Source organism: Myxine glutinosa, chromosome 1, assembly GCF_964187855.1.
Source record: "Myxine glutinosa chromosome 1, kmMyxGlut1.1, whole genome shotgun sequence".
In the NCBI taxonomy this organism is placed as follows: Eukaryota; Metazoa; Chordata; class Myxini; order Myxiniformes; family Myxinidae; genus Myxine; species Myxine glutinosa.
Window position 1 is genome coordinate 397,679,458 of NC_136261.1, and position 20,534 is coordinate 397,699,991.

Consider the following 20,534-nt stretch of genomic DNA (forward strand, 5'->3'; position numbering starts at 1 on the left):
TATAACGATCCCACAACTTCAGATCCAAAGAAGTGAGAAGCCACACAGGTTTTCTCTTTCCAACGAAGACTCCACCTCTTCATCCTGTTTGAAAAAATGTGTAAAAATACATGCAGGTGAGAAGCCCCACAGGTGCACTGTGTGTCATAAGGGATTCACTTACTCTTCATCTCGACATAAACATCAAAGGATACACACCGGTAAGAAACCCTTCAAGTGTTCACAATGCACGAAGGCCTTTTCTCATTCATCAAGTTTACTTCGACATCAAATAATACACACCGGGGAGAAACCCTTCAAGTGTTCTGTGTGCCCAAAGATGTTTAAGCAGTCAGCACATTTACATCAACATCAAAGATTGCACACCGGGGAGAAGCTCCATAATTGCTTGGTGTGTAATAAGGCATTTAATCGTTCATCAAGTTTACTTCGCCATCAAGGAATACACACCGGGGAGAAACCCTATAAATGTTCTGTGTGTGCCAAGGTGTTTAATCGTTCATCAGATTTATCTCAACATCAAAGAATTCACACAGGCGAGAGGCCCTACAAGTGTTCCGTGTGCTCCAAGATGTTCAAGCAGTCATCACATTTACATCAACATCAAAGATTGCACACCAGAGAAAAGCCCCACAATTGCTTGGTGTGTAACAAGACCTTTTCTCATTCATCAAGTTTACTTCAACATCAAAGAATACACACCGGGGAGAAACCCTACAAGTGTTCACAATGCACCCAGGCCTTTTCTCGATCATCAAGTTTACTTCGACATCAAATAATACACACCGGGGAGAAACCCTACAGGTGTTCTGTGTGCGCCAAGGTGTTTAATCGTTCATCAGATTTATCTCAACATCAAAGAATTCACACGGGCGAGAGGCCCTACAAGTGTTCCCTGTGCCCCAAGATGTTCAAGCAGTCATCACATTTACATGAACATCAAAGATTGCACACCAGAGAAAATCCCCACAATTGCTTGGTGTGTAGCAAAACCTTTTCTCATTCATCAAGTTTACTTCGACATCAAAGAACACACACCGGGGAGAAACCCTACAAGTGTTCCGTGTGCCCAAAGGTGTTCAAGCAGTCATCACATTTACATGAACATCAAAGATTGCACACGGGAGAGAAGCCCTATAAGTGTGCTGTGTGTAACAAGGCATTTCGTCATTCATCAAATTTATCAAAACATCAAAGAATACATAACTGAACTTGTAAAAATATTTCCAAGAGCATGTACGAATATAAGATGCTCCTCATGAAAAGGAAACATCAACGAATACAGCCCTCATGATTCCAAACAAACAAAAATAAATATGAACAAATTCATACAGACAAATGGGAGAACGACGTAATAGCAGGAAGTTGAAAAAGAAATGGACAGATTATGTATACTCAAAGGAGGCTCATTGGATTGGCTGAGAGGTCAGATTAACCGTTATGGAGAATGAGTTAAAATAAAACCTCCATTACCATGAGCACGATACCGATGGTATTAAGAAGATGGTGGGACTGAGTCAATCGGACAGATGTAGATTCTGCAAGGAAGAAACAAAGTATGAGCCACCATCTATCGGTTTGTAAAACACTCCTCTCAGAACACCTGTACACATGAAGAAACAACAATGCATGCGATGGCATATCTACAAAAACTAAAATATCCCATTCTGATTTTTAAAAACCTTCAATGCCATTCGGCAGAGCACTTACCTCTGCCAGGCTGAACAGTTTGTTTTGTATCCCATTTAGAGGACGGATCTGGATCTAGACCTGAATCAATATCTAATCGCTTGTTCTTGTTATCTAGTCTTAACATCTCGTCTACCTCGTTTTGTCATTTAAGTCGTCCACAATTTTTTGAAATATCATGCTTTATATCATTTTTGCCTCCATCTCACAATGGTGAAGGATCATTTAAATTCTCGTGTCTGGATCCATATTCAGATTCGTGGTAGACTGATTTATCGGCCGGCCGATATCTGGCATTTTGAGGTTATCGGCTGATGATGGCGTCGATATGGCTGATATTTTTAAAACGCAAAAAAAAAGAAAACTTTCCTTCTCGTGGTGCGAGGAAGCTCGAGCTTCTCCTTGTGTCAATGTGTCTACTGGGTAACGTTTTGTGAGAGCTTGCTGGGAGCGCTGGAAATGGCAAAGAGGAATTCAGTATGGAAGAAAAGATGTCTGACAAATTCAGATTCAGATCCAAATCTTCATTCAAACAGCAACCATCTGACCCACTCGTTGTTGAAGGAAGTTTACACGCAGGGTAGAGGATGAGGACGCAATGTGTGCAGCAAGTAATTCCCGATTGAAGCGTAATTCGACACCTGGAACATTACTGCTGAGTTGACACGGTTCAAACCCACCCTCCTCCATTCCAAGCGAGAGGATTGTTGGTGAGGTTGGAGCCATTTGTGAGAAGAAGGGGAACAGGCTGACTGGAGAAAGTGCACAGAAACTTTGTTTTTTGCATTACAACTTGCAGTTCTTAAACTGGGATTACTGAACTCAAACTAAACAGAAATGCTGCTGTTAACAAGTGCACTAAAACTTCTCCTTTATTGAGGTTTTTAAGAGTTTTAATTATTTGTTTTTTAGTGGACAATTTTTTTTATAGATGATGAATTTACTGATTTAAAAGATCAAGATGTAGAGTGCAGACCGACTGAAGAAAATGCTGCTGTTCACACAAGTGCCCAAAAACTTTTTATTCTCAATTATTCTGCAAAGTCTTCCCCAACGTTTTTGCTTTTGTTTTATATGTTTTATTTTTTTAAATGATGAACAGCAGACGAACTGGAAAGAAATTTTAATTGTTCCCGTTTGTATTTTTGTCAAAACTGTATTTTTATTTTACAGTGTGTGTTTTCCTTGTGTGTGTGTGTCTCGGAAGGTCTCGTTGTAAATCGTTTATACCTGTATAAAATTGTTGGTTATTTCCTGACGTGTTTTTGAGGCCTGGTATTTTAAGTTTCCTGCCTTGAGGCCTTGTTTTCTTCTCTCAGCGGTCGTTTGTGGTCCATTTACTTTCGTTCTCTCTGTTTTTCCCAGTCTTCTTTTCACCCCATACTTCCCCGAACATCTTACCCTTTGTTTAAAATCTTAATACAAAATTACCTTCTTTGTTCTGGTTCGTTCGTTCGTTCGTTCGTTCTTCGACCACGTGTTTCACCCCCATTTCCTGAGATAGTTTTCACGGTTTAGTTTTAAAAAGTTTTAACTTTCCCCTGAAGTGCTGTATTCTGTCGTATATTATAACGCATTTTTCTTCTTCTTCTTCTTTAAAAGGGTGCTTTTGACTTCCTCACCAAACCTCTTCATTTCAAATAAAAATTCCATCTCTTACAATTCTTCCTTCCTGCATTCTCTAAACTCAGCTGCATTCCACCCCTCCTCCAACGTTTTCAAACGGATCTCTGACTCGAAAATCACAAGAAACTCATTTTGCAATAAATGTTCGTTTTCCATTAAACGTCCAACACTTTCTAAAATCCAAACTCACCTCTCCCCCATCCTCCATCCCTTTAAAAACTCTCCTAAACTCGCCCCTCCCCTCCTAAACTCCTCCTCACCCCTCCCGTCTTAAACTCTCCCCTCGCATCTCCCCTCCTAAACTCGCCCCTCTCTCCTCCCCTCCTAAACTCCCCCTCACCCCTCCCCTCCCAAACTTCCCCACTTCCTCTCCCTTCTATTTCATGCCTCCACCTCTTCCAACCTTCTACTTTGCTCTGCCCCCACTCAAACAACATCTCACTGTGCCTCACCCAATCACCATCAAACCTTTTGTCCCTCTCATCCTTCCCTTTCTCCTAGCTATTCTGAAATCTCTGACACGCCATCAACAGTTCTACCTACATCCTCCTCCTCTTCCACATCTTACGCTACCCCTATCCCCCAACCCCCGTTCTGTATCCGATGCTCTGCCTTCAACTTCATTAACGGTATGTACCTCAAACATCCGGGGCCTTCGCTCAAACTTGACTGATCTCTCCATACAAGTTTCTTCTGACAAACCAGACTTGATCTGCTTGACAGAAACTTTCCTCCTTCATGATGTCTCTGATTCATTTGTCTCTCCCTGTTTACTCCCTCCTCCTGTATGATAGACCTGAGCCTCATCCTGGAGTTGTTGTTGCTATCTTTATCAAAAACTCTCTTCGCACTCTCCCTGCACTCCCCTCTCTCCACCTCACCCCCAGCAGTACCTCTGGCTACAGCTTCCCCTTCGCTCCCACCTTTTGTTCATATGTCTGTTGTACCGTCCACCAAACAGTGATGCCTCCATCTACCTCTCGCTGTCTGATAAGATGAACCAACTTCTATCTTCTCATCCCAACTTTCTCTTCCTCATATGTGGTGATTTAAATTGTCATTATGCCAGCTGGCTGGATATGGGTACCTCTTTCACCAGCCATGGCTCCTCAGCAAAGGACTTCTGCGACTCATTGTGACTGACACAATCTGTCAATTTCCCGACCCGGATCTCAGTCAACGGAGAATCTTCTCCTTTAGATTTGGTTATGACTAACTTCCCTGCAAATGTCTGCCCCTTCTTCTTCTGCTCCAACCTTACCCAATGGTACCGAGCTGCTGCTGATCATCAATTTGGTTTCAGACCAGGTCACTCTGCTCTGGACATGCTGCTTCTGCTGTCTCAACAATGGAGGTCCTCAATGCCAAACAGGAAATTAGAGCTGTCTCCCCTTGACACATTGCGTGCCTTCGGTACAGTCTGGCACCCAGCTCTGCTCACCAAACTCTCCTCCTATGGTATCCATGGAAATGTCCACGCATGGCTTGCAGACTTCCTCTCTGGTCATCGTCAATGTGTGGCCCTGAATTGGTTTCTCTCATCTCCCCTTCCTGTTCAGGCTAGAGTTCCCTAAGGCAGTGCTCTGGGCCCTGTTCTTTTTCTGGTATTCATCAATGTTCTCTCTGACTCTCTTGAAAATCCTCTCTATAGCTTTACTGCTGACTGCACTCTCTGCCGCTCCATTCCTCATCCCTCAGATTGGCAGTCTGCAGCCTCCTCTCTCTCTGCAGACCTGGACAAAATCACAGACTGGTCAAACAAGTGGAACATGTCTTTCAATCCTGACAAATCTCGCACTCAAACTATGTCTCTCTGAAAAGACCGACTGGACAACCCTCCCATCTACTTTATGAACAATCCTCTCCAAGAAGTTCTGTCAGTGAAGCTTTTGGGTCTCACTATCTGCCATGATCTTTCCTCGGAAAACCACATTTCCATGCTGGCCTCCAAAGCCTGTCGCCGACTGGGTATCCTCCGTCGTGCGAATTCCTTCCTTGGCACACCTGAGCTCCTCATCACATACAAGGCTTTCATCCGCAGCTCAATGGAATACTGTTCTCCCCTCTGGGCTGGTGCTCCTGCCTCACTCCTAGCTGGTCTTCACGCTGTTTAAACCAAAGCTTTCAGAAGCATTGGAATCTCCCGCGATGACGCTAACTCCAAGGGCCTTTCACTCACTCACTCACCACAGGCAGGTTGGTGGTCTTTCTGTGTTCTACCGACTCCTATCCGGCCGAGCTCCCCCAGCTCTGTCTGTGCTCTGTCCTCCAAATATTTATACTGGTCACACAAGATCTGCCAGCAACCCTCTTCTGGAGCAATTGTCAAAATCAAGCCTCTGCTCTCCTTCATTCCTCTTTACTCCCACCTTTGGAACAAACTCCCTCACTCCCTTCAATTCCACTCCTCCCTCCAGGTCCTTAAAACAGCTGTTCACCACCGTGTGTTATCTTCCCCCATCCAAAACATTGATCTCTTCTATCCCCGTTAATTCGCCCCAGATCCACTTTTTTTGAAATACTGACCTCTTTCTTTCCTGGAAGTTCTTGCAGTGTCCATGTGTTTTATACCTCTCCCATCCCCCCCCATGCCCCACTCCCGCCTTCCCATGCCTCCTCCCCCCAAGCCCTCTCCCTCCCACAGATCTTCCGATGCCCCTGTTCTCTGCTGTTGTACTTCTGTGCTTCCCTCTCGCCCCCCATCTTGTCTCCCGCTCCCTTTATTGTATGTTTTATATGTCCGTTTTCTGATTTAATCCATTTTTTGCAATGTGTGTTGGGGTTGAGTGGAGGAAGGTTCCTTTCGAAAATGGGCACGCTGCGATTTTCACTATGGCTGCCACGGCAGCCATCCGGGCATCCGTCAACTTTTGGTTTCCGTCAACTTTGAGCAGAACGGCTTGTCCGATTAAATCCATTTTTGCAGTTTGTGTTGGGGTTGAGTAGAGGAATGTTCCTTTCGAAAATGGGCACACTGCGATTTTCAATATGGCCGACACGGCAGCCATCTTGAAATTGGTTTCTGTCAATTTCAAGCAGAATGGCTTGTTCGATTAAATCCATTTTTGCAGTGTGTGTTGGGGTTGAGTGGAGGAAGGTTCCTTTCGAAAATGTGCATACTGCGATTTTCAATATGGCCGCCACGGCAGCCATCTTGAAATTGGTTTCCAGCATGCATGGGCTGAGGGGTTTCGCCCGCTTTGCGGTGCTATTTATTTTTATTGTGATTAATGTTAGCTCTTACATGAGCCTCGATCTTGTATACCAAAAAAAAAAATGCTGCTGTTTGTAATTGCAATGTACTTTTCTGTTTTTGAGTGAATAATATATTGTGTTAAATAAATTTGTCAATTTAAGTTCAACAATTTTGTGCAATTATCTTTTTTTTTTGTAATTAAATTATTCAATCAGATGCTTATATCGGCATTATATCGGTCATCGGCCCCAATGCTCATCATATTGGATGGCATCGGTCAATATTTGCATTGGTCAATCTCCAATCCAGATCTACACCATAATCGAATTGATTCGTCCTTGTCAAACAGGCAACTTGTCCAACAAATTTCGTCCGTATCCGTCCACAAATGTTTGAGATATCCTGTTCACAGCCACAACACAACCTCGCCAGACAACACAACACAACAACACACAACACACAACACACAGAGGTGAAAACACAACCTCGCCCACCTTCGGTGCATGAGATAATCGCTTAATCACAACCGAAAAGCGATAATTGAAAACAAGGATGTGATTCTCATGTACTCCCTCCGTCTGTCCCATCAAGCGTGAATATAGAAGACAAATCATTGTGACCAGATATAGTTCCACAGATACAAGGACTAGAACGGCCAAACCTACCTCCACCAAGCTGAACGGTTTACGTTTTGTATCCCACTGATAGGCCTGATGTGGATTTGGGCATGAACCAAAAGCTAATGAGTTTGTTTTTGTCACTGATCAAACTCATTCACCAAGTTTTATCATCACTTGGCTCCAACTTTTTGAGATATCCCGTGCTTTGTATCGTTTTTTTTTTGCCCGATCTCTCAATGGTGAGGAATCATTTAAAATATATATCTGATCCAGATCCAGATTCGAATCTTACAAAAAAAATTCTTCCACCCACCCTGTCCACCAGGTTTTTTTTTGGTTTTTTTGTCGGAATCCTTCAAGAACCTTTTGAGATATCGTGATACGTATAGTTTTTGGCCATATTTGTCAATGGTAAAGAATCACTTAAATTGAGGTGTTAGTACTCAGCGTCTTTGTAAATAATGCCGAAATCAGGAAAAAGACCAAATAACAGGATCTGAAAAATGAAGTCTCGAGAAACTGGAAGCTGAAGATCGCTGACATTGGGCAAGCGACAGTTGGCGCAATAAGTGATGAAGAAGAACCTCACTGAGGTCTTAAAAATCATGTCGTGTGCAATATTACTACAAATGACTAAAATTGGAGGGTCTCTTGGATTAATTTATTCAGGGAAGATCCTGTAAATAACTCTCGGAACACCGTTACTAAAACGGAGATGGATACTTACTCATACATCATCACATAGGCTACACACTCCTCGGAATACCCCAGGGGCCACATAGGGGGTCGCGCGGATCTATATCGTCACCACTTCGGGGATGGGGCATGGATAAAGAGAGGCATGGTCCATGAGTCGTGTTTCCTTGATAGGGTGAAGATGGATGCTTCAGGACCAGGGAAGTCTTCGTTCAGTCTTAGAGACTCGCGAATTGCGATGACGACCGGTGGTGGCGACGTGTACACACACACACACACACACACACACACACACACACACACACACACACACACACACACACACACACACACACACACACACACACACACACCTACACACACACAGACACACACATGAAGGTGGGTACTTTGGGTCTTGGGAGGGCTCTGTTCCACGTTCTGAAACCTTCATAAGGAGATAACAACCAATAACACACACACACATACCAGACACAGACAAATGGCTCTCTTCTGGTATAAAAGATGGCCATCACTGAAGCAGTGCATCAGTGGCAGCATTGGTCGTTTTGGCTTTTACTTTTTTTCATTGAATGTTTAAAAATGGTTTCGACCGACATTAAATATTTTACACATAAAGTTGTGTGTCCAATCTTGAAGTTGGCTTGAGATATTAAGGTGTTGAGATTGAGCCCCTGTCGTGCCGTTAAAATAACACCAGGTGGGTTGACCAGCCTGTCACCTTTCCGACGTCGGAAACATGAGTACGAGCTTACTTGTAATGGGGGCACTGCATCAGCAAAATAGCTATGCTTCCAGAAATGATGCAACCAGTAGCCATATGTTGCATATGAAACAACAAAACAACCAATCTCAAACCCATGATTGACTGCGACAACTCAAAACAATGCGACGGGATCATTTTTACCTCTCTTCCACTTTGAGTAAGGCACACCTTGAAAAATCTTCCCCCACCCCCTCCCAGCCCTCTCCCTTCCACAGATCTCCCAATGTCCATGTTCTGTACTGGTGTTGTGCTTCCCTCTCTCTCCCCCTCTCGTGTGCCGCTCCCTTTATTTTACGTTTTATGTGTCCGTTTATATTTTTGTGTTTAATGTGTTAGCTCTTTCCCGAGCCTCGATTTTGTGTACAAAAAATATCCCTTGTGTGTTCAACTCCACCAAAAGTATATTACATATTAAGTGCATTTTGTGACATTTTAAGACAATAAATGTACATCTTAATTGGCCCTGTGGGGTCTACTGGGGGTACCACCCCCCTCCCCCCCCCCCCCCCCCCCAAAATAGGTGTTTGCTTTCTTCTCAGAAACTACACCTTCAATTCCAATGAAACTTGACCACAACGTTCCATTAATCAACCATGATGTACCCAAGTTTGTTCCCGGCATTTTAAAAATCGTGGTCTTCGGAGGTCTATGGGGTGATTTGATCCCCCCTCGCCCCCCCCCCCCAAAATAATAATAATAGGTATTTCCTGTTTTCGCAGAAGCTACACACACAATTTCAATGAAATTTGACCACAACCTTCATCACCCATGGCTTGTCAAAGTTTGTTCACGGCATTAAGAAAGTCAGGGTCTATTCCGGTTAACGGGGAGGGGATGGAAGGAGTATTGCCCCCCAAAATAAGAATTTGCTTTTTCCTCTGACACCCCACACTATTTTCATGTAACTTGACCACAACCTTCATCACCTGTGGTGTACTAAAGTTTGTTTACGGCATGACTAAAATCTGGGTCTGAAAGGGTCTATGGGAGATCAATGTGGGTCCAGGTGTGATTCCACCAAAATAGGTATTTGCTTTTTTCTCAGAAACTACTCGTATAATTCCGATGGTACTTGACCACAACCTTCATCACACGTCATATACTAAAGTTTGGTACATCACGGGCATGCACCTTCGATCAACCAAAATACGGTCAATGGCGAAACTGAAATACCGAATCCGCGAATGGCGGTGTGTACACACACACACACACACACACACACACACACACACACACACACACACACACACACACACACACACACACACACACACACACACCTATTTCGTTCATTTTTCATTAATTAACGTTAATTTTCCCATGATTAATTTTCCCATGGCGTTAATTTTCATTTTTCGTCATTTTCCTTTAAACTCAATCTCTATATTTTCATTCTAAACAGCATCATTCCAATCACAAATTAATACAATAGCATTAATATAACTTGTTTTTCGTGAGGTAAATTTAACGAACACTCGTGAAGTAAACAAATATACCTGCCTTCGAAGGTTGGAATGATGTCCACGGACCAATAGGTTGCGTCTTGGGCACACTGATTGGTCACGGCCCACCGGTTGAGAATCTCCAGCTGAGTGTGTATCATCCACTTTGAGCGAAGGACCAAAAAACAACAACAACAACAACGTTATTTATTTGTTTTGATTCTCTCGGCGCGTGTTCTTGGACGATAATGGCTTCTCCGAGCGCTCGGTGCGGCCTCGGTCTTGTCCCGACATGGCTGAAGATCCAGGGTCTATCGGAGGAGTCTCTCAGAGCCGCCATCACTGGTGTGGGGATCGAGATCTTCGGAGCTCTCTGTGCCCGAGCCGAACCCGCTCCGGTGAGGGATCTACTGTTTTCTTTAGCCGCACGGAAGTTCACCTTCACCATGTACGTCGAGCTATGTCGGTACATGGAGGCGTGCCGTGCGGGGCGAGGATCGGAACGGACCTTTGTGCTCGGATGTGGTGAGGAGATCGGAGGACTTGATGGAGTCCTGCAGATCAAGATGGAGGATTCAGCTGAAAACGAGGAAAACAACCCGGGGAATGGTGAGTCGTGGGAACTGCGGAATTTCATGATAAATTTTATATCTCCACCGATGATGTCGCTGAAGCCATTTTGTATTCGTGTTGTCCGTCCGTCCGTCCGTGATAGGTTTTCGTTACCGTGATAACCTGAGAACGTCTGAAGTGATACAAGTCAAACATGGTACAGGTATGTATAATGATGTAAAGATTAACTGGTTAAATTTTGGGGTCAAAGGTCGGAGGTAATGTCAAGTAAAAATTTTGTTACAGAGCTGACTGAACCAGTGATGGGATTTTGGCCAAACGTGGTGCAGTGTAAGTATATCAGAGAGTACGCCACTACCAGAGAGTTCACCAGTACCAGAGAGTTCGCCAGTACCAGAGAGTTCGCCAGTACCAGAGAGTTCGCCAGTACCAGAGAGTTCACCAGTACCAGAGAGTTCGCCATTATCAGAGAGTTCGCCAGTCTCAGAGAGTTCGCCAGTCTCAGAGAGTACGCCAGTCTCAGAGAGTACGCCGGTCTCAGAGAGTACGCCGGTCTCAGAGAGTACGCCGGTCTCAGAGAGTACGCCGGTCTCAGAGAGTACGCCGGTACCAGAGAGTACGCCGGTACCAGAGAGTACGCCGGTACCAGAGAGTTCGCCATTATCAGAGAGTTCGCCATTATCAGAGAGTTCGCCATTATCAGCGAGTTCGCCATTATCAGCGAGTTCGCCATTATCAGAGAGTTCGCCATTATCAGAGAGTTCGCCATTATCAGAGAGTTCGCCATTATCAGAGAGTTCGCTATTATCAGAGAGTTCGCTATTATCAGAGAGTTCGCTATTATCAGAGAGTTCGCTATTATCAGAGAGTTCGCCAGTACCAGAGAGTACGCCGGTCTCGGAGAGTACGCCGGTGTCGGAGAGTTCGCCAGTACCAGAGAGTTCGCCATTATCGGAGAGTTCGCCATTATCAGAGACTTCGCCGGTCTCGGAGAGTTAGCCGGTGTCGGAGAGTTAGCCGGTGTCGGAGAGTTAGCCGGTGTCGGAGAGTTAGCCGGTGTCGGAGAGTTAGCCGGTGTCGGAGAGTTAGCCGGTGTCGGAGAGTTAGCCGGTGTCGGAGAGTTAGCCGGTGTCGGAGAGTTCGCCGGTGTCGGAGAATTCCGATTTACTGATAGAGAGTTTTTACCCTGTGCTCATGAAGCGAAAAGAGGGGTTCAGCATTCAGTTAAATATGTGTTGTTCTCGTGTGCGCACGTACGTACGTACGTACGTGTGCCGTATGTGTGCCATGTGCTGTGTCTGCATTTTAAAAATTCATTTTCTCGACAACCGTTGGTCCGATTGACACGAGATTTTACCATATGGGCGCCTCCACCTGTATAAATTTTTTATTCATAATTATGCCGTCATGGGTCACGTGGTATGGACGCCATCTTGGAAAAACGTTACACCTCCATCTCCCAAACCACTCAATGGAAACATGGCTCATTGACAAGTACTCTCCATGGGGAATAAGATATGTTGATGAAGATGTCATCATTGCCTTATTTATGACGTCATAATTCGACAAGTACAACGCTTGATCTGATCAGTATGAAAAAAAAATCCTCTGCAACTTATTCCGTTTGGCACGGAATTTTCAGAATATGAGCGGCTTCTCCTGTGGAATTTTAAAAATGATAATGATGACGTCATAGGTCACGTGGTACAGGCGCCATCTTGGAAAAATCGAAAAAAAAGTTGCACTTCTCTCTCCGAAATCGCTCCATGGAAAAAAATTGAAACATGGCTCATTGTCAAGTACTCCGCTTGGGGAATAAGATATGTTAATGAAGATATCGGCACCTTAATTATGACGTCATAATTCGACAGGTGCAACACTTGATTCGATCAGTATTAATATTTTTTTCTCTGCAATTCTTGGTCCAATTTACACTAAATTTTCACCATAGGAGGGCCTCCTCCTGTAGAATATTTTAATGATTATTATGACATCATAGGTCACGTGGTACAGGCGCCATCTTGGAAAAACCGAACACCTCTGTATCTCTGAAACCACTCCATGGAAAAAATTGAGACCTGGCTCATTGTCAACTACTCCCCATGGGGAATAAGATATGTCAATGATGATGTCATCGGTGCCTTTGTTATGATGTCATAATTCAACAAATACAACACTGATCCATCTGATCTTTGTTTTGTTTTTTCAGCAACTGTTGGTCTGATGGACACAATTTTCACCATAGGAGCGCCTCCTCCTTTAGAATATTTTAATGATAATCATGACATCATAGGTCATGTGTTTCAGGCACCATCTTGGAAAAAAAAACAAAAAACATTGTACCTCTATATCTCCAAAACAGTTCTATGGAAAAAATAGAAATGTGGCTCATTGCAAATAACTCCATATGGGGAATAGGTGTTGTTGTTTTTTTGTTTTTTTTTTTTTTTTGGATACAAGATCGAGGCTCGTGAAAGAGCTAACATTAATCACACAAAAAGACAAACCGACACACAAAACACAAAAAACAAGGGGAGCGGCAGACAAGATGGGGAGAGAGGGGGAAGGACACAAAAGAGAGGGGGAAGAGGGGGAAGGACACAAACACAACATTTGAGAGCAGGGACATCGGGAGGACTTGGGGGGAGGTGGGAGAGCATTAAAACATATGAACACCGCAAGGACTCTGGGGTGAATTACCGGGGGTAGAAAAGATCAAGGTTTTCGATGGGGGACGATAAGAGATGGTGGTGAACAGCTGTTTTAAAGACCTGGAGGGAGGAGTGGGATTGAAGGGAGTGGGGGAGTTTGTTCCAGAGGCGGGAGAAAAGGGGAATGAAAGAGTGAAGGTGAGCAGAGAGCCTAGACTTTGGCAGTTTAACCATAAGAGGGTTGCAGGCAGATCTTGTGCGACCTGAAGGAATATTGGGGGGACAGAGCACAGAGAGAGCTGGGGGAGCAAGGCCGGAGAGGAGTCGGTAGAAGACAGAAAGACCACCAACCTGCCTGCGGTGAGTGAGTGAAAGGCCCTCGGCGTTGACTACATCGCAGGAGATTCCAATGATTCTGAAAGCTTTGGCCTCAACAGCGTGAAGCCGAGCATGGTGTGAGGCAGGAGCACCAGCCCAGATGGGGGAACAGTATTCCATTGAGCTGCGGATGAAAGCCTTGTATGTGGTGAGGAGCTCAGGTGTGCCAAGGAAGGACTTCGCACGACGGAGGATGCCCAGTCGGCGACTGGCTTTGGAGGCCAGCTTGGAAATGTGGTTTTCCCAAGAAAGATCATGGCAGATAGTGAGACTCAAAAGCTTGAGCGACAGAACTTCTTGGAGAGGATTGTTGAGAAAGTAGATGGGAGGGTTGTCCAGTCGGTCCTTTCGGAGAGACATTGTAAGAGTGTGAGATTTGTCAGGATTGAAAGACATGTTCCACTTGTTTGACCAGTCTGTGATTTTGTCCAGGTCTGCAGAGAGTGAGGAGGCTGCACACTGCCGATCTGCGGGATGAGGAATGGAGCGACAGAGAGTAGAGTCGTCAGCAAAGAGATAGAGAGGATTTTCAAGAGAGTCAGAGAGATCATTGATGAAGACCAGAAAAAGCACAGGGCCCAGAACACTACCTTGGGGAACTCCAGCCTGAACAGGAAGAGGAGATGAGAGAAACCCATTCAGGGCCACACGTTGACTACGACCAGAGAGGAAGTCCGCCAGCCATGCGTGGAGATTTCCATGGATACCAAAGGAGGAGAGTTTGGAGAGCAGAGCAGGGTGCCAGACCGTATCGAAGGCACGTGAAATGTCAAGGGAGACAGCTCTAATTTCCTGTTTGGCGTTGAGGACCTCCATCCATTGTTGAGAAAGCAGAAGCAGCATGTCCAGAGTAGAGTGACCAGGTCTGAAACCAAATTGATGATCAGAGATCAAGCCATTGGAGGAGAGGAAAGATTTAATATCTGAAGCAATGATGGATTCCATGACTTTGCTGATAATTGGGAGAAGGCTGATTGGTCTGTAGTTGCTGGGATCTGTTTTTGCACCTTTTTTGTGCAAAGCGGTGATGTTGGCTGATTTCCAAGCAGATGGCAGATGACCTTGAGCAAAAGAGAGGGTGAAGAGAACAGAAAGAGGGAGTGAAAGAGCAGAAGAACATGATTTTAGGACCCGTGGGCTGATGCCGTCAGGACCAGTTGCAGAATCAGAGTCGAGGGTTGACAGAAACTTTTCCACCTTGTCAGGAGGAAAGGACACAGAGTCCAGGAGCAGCTGGGTACGACTGGGTACGGTGGGTACAGAGAGGGATGGGTTTGGGACACAAGATTTAGAGGCAAACACAGAGTTGAGGCATTCAGCTTTTTCACGTGCGGAGTCAGCCGTTAAGCCGTTTGAGGTGAGGGAGGGGATGGAGGGGGAACAAACACCAGAAACAGATTTGACCAGATGCCACCAGGATTTGGAAGAGGGAGACGGATAAGAGAGTTCGGTCTTGAGAATGGTGAGATATTGTTTCCTGGCTCTCCTGAGGGTGGACACACACTTGTTTCGGGCTTTGTGAAAGGAAATGAGATTTCCTTCCGTTGGATTTGCTTTCCAGGAGACGAAAGCAAGTTGTTTCAGGGCAACAGCCTCACCACAAGATTCCGTGTACCATGGACGGGAGGAAGGGTATGACAACTGAAGACGAGATGGTCTAAATCTGTGCATGAGAGAGAGCAGTTTACTTTGAAAGAATTCCCAGGATGAGTTGATGTCAGAGGCGGTAGAGATGGGAGACCAGTCCAGATGATTGATGGCTGCTTGAAGACCGTGCCAGTTGGCCTGAGTGAAATGCCAGACTCGTCGACGCTGAGGAGGCTCTCTGAGAATGGTCAGAGAGATGTCCACTTTGACAAGCACATGATCAGATGAGCCGATTGGAGCAGAAGAAGAGCAGCAGACATTTTCAGGGAAGTTTGTCATAAACAAATCCAGAAGAGAAGATGCTCCGTTGACTGAGATCCGGGTCGGGAAATTGACAGATTGTGTCAGTCCCAGTGAGTCGCAGAAGTCCTTTGCTGAAGAGCCATGGCTGGTGAGAGAGGTACCCACACCCAGCCAACTGGCATGGTGACAATTGAAATCACCACATATGAGGAAGAGAGAGTTGGGATGGGTAGATAGAAGTTGGTCCATATTATCAGACAGTGAGATGTAGATGGAGTCATCGCTGATTGGTGGACGGTACAACACACATATGAACAAAAGGTGGGAGCGAAGGGGAAGCCGTAGCCAAAGGTATTCCTGGGGGTGAGGTGGAGAGAGGGCAGTGGAGGGCGAGTGAGGAAGAGAGTTTTTTATAAAGATAGCAACCCCACCTCCAGGACGAGGCTCAGGTCTATCATACCGGAGGAGGGAGTAACCTGGGAGAGATACCAAGGCATCAGAGACATCATGAAGGAGGAAAGTTTCTGTTAAGCAGATCACATCTGGTTTGTCAGAAGCAACCTGTATGGAGAGGTCAGTCAAGTTTGAGCGAAGGCCCCGGATGTTTGAGGTCCATACCGTTAATGAAGAGGAAGGGGGAGCATCGGGTCCAGAACAGGGGGAGGGAGGGGTAGGGTAAGATGTGGAAGAGGTGGAAGAGGTAGGGAGAGCTGTTGAAGGTGTGTCAGAGATTTCAGAGATTTCAGAATAGCTTGGAGAAAGGGAAGAATGGGGCGGACAAAAGGTTTGATGGAGATTGGGTGAGGCACAGTGAGGTGTTGTTTGGGGAGATGAAGGTGAAAGTTGGAAGGAGGAAGAAGCAGGGAGGATACTTTGAGGAGGAGGGGTGAGAGGGGAGTCTAGGAGGGGAGGAGCGAGGGAGAGTCTCGGAGGGGAGGGGTGTGGGAGGAGTTTAGGAGGGAGGGGAGGGAAGGGACAAGGGGGGAGGTTTGAAAGGGATGGGTGATGGGGAGGATTTGGAGGGGAGGGGTGAGATTGGATTTTGAAAAGTGTATGATTCATGGGAAACGAACATTTTTTGCAAAATGAGTTTGAGACCTTCGAGTCAAAAATACGTTTGAGGACACTGGAGGAGGGATGGAGTTCTGGATAGTTTAGGGAATGTAGAAAGGAGGAACTGTAAGAGATGGTATTATATATATTTTTTGGAATGAATAGATTTGGTGAGCAAGACGAAAGCATCCTTTTGTAGGAAAAGAAGAAAAGGGTGTTATAATATATGAGAGAAAATAGTTGTTCAGGGGAGAGATTATACATTTCTAACCGTGTGATCGCGAACGAAGAACGAACGAACAAAAAGAACAACAAATAAACGAATAAGACCTGGGAAGGAAATAATTTTTTGGGGTTTTTTTTTTTGTTGTTGTGAGTACAGATATTAAACAAGGAGGTACGGGGTGAACGACTGGTACGAAACAGAGAACGAAAATAATTTCAGCGCATTCGACGAATCGCTGAGAGTAAAACAAACCACAAGGTCGGAGACGGTACGGTAGTCTAAGCCTACGAGTACTAGGCCGCAGAATACTCGATACCATTAACCGACGATTGTGTATACATGTACGAAAAATTAGCACCGAAAATTTTCCAAAAGATACGCTATAGGTACATACACCGAAAGATAGATACCGTCTCGACAAAAACACAATTGAGAAATATCACTTAGCTTCGAAAGCGTGAGCGCATGGAGCAGCTTCGAAAAGACGTGACCTCGCCGTGATCTCGCGAGACCGATTGTTAACGATAACTATAACGTGACAGGGACAACGCTTAGTCTGATCAGTTTGAAATTTATTGAGCATGATCTATGCAACAATAATATTAGAGAATATAAATTTATGAAGTCATCGCTTACGTGGTCTGGCAGCCATATTGGATCAAAGAAAAAAATGAACATTCAAAAACAGAAGAGTTGGCTCACACCAAGTTGACTGCAGGGAAAGTATTCGATGAATACCATCTTGTTAATTAGGGATGTTTAATGGGCAATTTTGGCTAGTGTCTATGGTGTGGTGCCAAAAGGGACAGAAAAATAAAGTACAGAGGTAACGACATACAGGGGATAAATTATCCATAATCCCTGAGCTAATTAACATACCCCACTCGTAATGGGGACGAGGGTACACTTACACGACACACGGTCGACCGGATCCCTACTTATAGGACATTGAGGTGGTTCTTCTTCTTCATGACAGTCGGAGCACACTAATCTGTACATTCTACCTGGTTCTAAGGTAATCATTGTCTTAGCCCCAACAAACCTAACTATTATATACACATACACATACACACATCATGTTCTATGAACTCGTTTTTATGTTTCTGTTTCATTGCAAAAGTAAATTATTGACACTGTTGGTGAATTGTTTTTCCAGATAAACAATTGGGAAAGTTTCCCCCATTGGTCGACACAGAAGATCCTTTCAGTCATCATATGACATGGACTTTTTGGCAGGATGTTGATAAATTTAACGGCAAGTCTAAAAGCAACAACAACAACAACAACAACGGTGACAGGTGTATAACGATCCTGCAACATCAGATCCAAAGAAGTGAGAAGCCACGCAGGTTTTCTCTTTCCAACAAAGACTTCACCTCTTCAACATGTTTGAAAGAATGTGTAAAAATACACACAGGTGAGAAGCCCTACAGGTGCACTGTGTGTCAAAAGGGATTTACTTACTCTTCCAAATTTATCTCAACATCAAATGATGCATACTGGTGAGAAACCCTACAAGTGTTCACAATGCAACAAGGCCTTTAGTCTTTCATCAAGATTGTCTCAACATCAAAGGATACATACCGGGAAGAAACCCTACAAGTGTTCACAATGCACCAAGACCTTTTTTCATTCATCAAGTTTACTTCGACATCAAATGATACACACCGGTGAGAAACCACACAAGTGTTCACAATGCACCAAGGCCTTAACTCATTCATCAAGTTTATCGAAACATCAAAGGATACACACCGGTGAGAAACCCTACACGTGTTCACAATGCACCAAGACCTTTATTCATTCATCAAGTATATCTCACCATCAAAGGACATATCACGGTGAGAAACCCTACAAGTGTTCACAATGCACCAAGGCCTTTTCTCATTCATCAAGTTTATATCAACATCAAATGATACACACCGGGGAGAAGCCCTACAAGTGTTCTGTGTGCAGCAAGGTGTTTAATCGTTTGTCACATTTACATCAACATCAAATGGTACACACGGGAGAGAAACCCTACAAATGTTCACAATGCACCAAGACCTTTATTCATTCATCAAGTATATCTCACCATCAAAGGACATATCACAGTGAGAAACCCTACAAGTGTTCACAATGCACCAAGGCCTTTTCTCATTCATCAAGTTTATATCAACATCAAATGATACACACCGGGGAGAAGCCCTACAAGTGTTCTGTGTGCAGCAAGGTGTTTAATCGTTTGTCACATTTACATCAACATCAAATGGTACACACGGGAGAGAAACCCTACAAGTGTTCTGTGTGCAATAAGGTGTTTAATCGTCCATCAACTTTGTCTCAACATCAAATGATACACACGGGAGAGAAACCCTACAAGTGTTCTGTGTGCAACATGGTGTTTAATCGTTCATCAACTTTGTCTCAACATCAAATGATACACACGGGAGAGAAACCTTCCAAGTGTTCTATGTGCAACAAGGCGTTTAATCGTTCAACAAATTTATCTGAACATCAAATGATACACACGAAAGAGAAACCCTACAAGTGTTCTGTGTGCAATAAGGTGTTTAATCGTTCATCAACTTTGTCTCAACATCAAATGATACACACGGGAGAGAAACCCTACAAGTGTTCTGTGTGCAGCAAGTTGTTTAATCGTTCATCAACTTTATCAAAACATCAAAGAATACAGAACTAAACTTGTAAAAATATTACCAAGAGCATGTGTGAATAGAAGATGCTCCTCGTGAAATGGAAACATCAGTAAACACAGCCTTCATGATTCCAAACAAACAAAAATAAATATGAACAAATTCACACAGACAAATGGGAGAACGACAAAATAGCAGGAAGATGGAAAAGACTTGGACAGATTAGAGACACAAAAAGGAGGCTCATTGAATTGGCAAAGAGGTCAGCTTAACTGTAATGGAGAACGAGTCAAAATAAACGTCCATTACCATGAACACTATACCGATGGCTTTAAGAAGATGGTGGGGCTGAGTCAATCGGACAGATGGATATTCTGCAAGGAAGAAACAGAGTATGAACAACAATGCATGCGCTGGCATATCTGCAAAAACTTAAATATCCTGGTCTCATTAAAAATCAACTACAATGGCATTCGGAAGAGCGCATACGTCCGCCAGTCTGAACCGTATGTTTTGTATCCCATTGAGAGGATGGATCTGGATCCAGACCTGAACCAAAATCTAATTGCTTGTTCTTGTCATCTTAACAACTCATTTTCCTCGTTTTGTCATTGAAGTCGTCGACAATTTTTTGAAATATCATGCTTTATATCGTTTTTGCCTCCATATCTCAATGGTGAAGAATCACTTTGACATTCTCGTATCTGGATCCGTATTCAGATTCGTGGTAGATGGATATATCGACCGGCCGATATCTGGGATTTTGAGATTATCGGCACCAGCTGATGATGGCGCCGATATGGCTGATATTTTAAAAAACACCTAAAAAAAATCCTTCTCGTGGTGCGAGGATGCTGGAGCTTCTCCTTGTGTCAATATGGCTAATGGGGAACGTTCGTGAGAGCTTGTTGGGAACACTGGAAATGCCAAGGAGGAATTCAGTATGGAAGAAAAGATGCCTGAGAAATTCATGTTCAGAGCCAAATCTTTCTTCAAACAGCAACCATCTGACCCACTCGTTGTTGTAGGAAGTTTACACGCAGGGTAGAGGACGGGTGAAAATGAAATGAAGTTTCCATGAAGACCCGCCCAGTG

General features: G+C 44.3%; 1 pseudogene; it reads left to right on the top strand.

Annotated features, from left to right (window-relative positions):
- Positions 1 to 10,283: 10,283 nt before the first annotated feature.
- Positions 10,284 to 20,534, top strand: part of LOC144893980 (uncharacterized) — a 113,349-nt pseudogene continuing 103,098 nt past the window's right edge.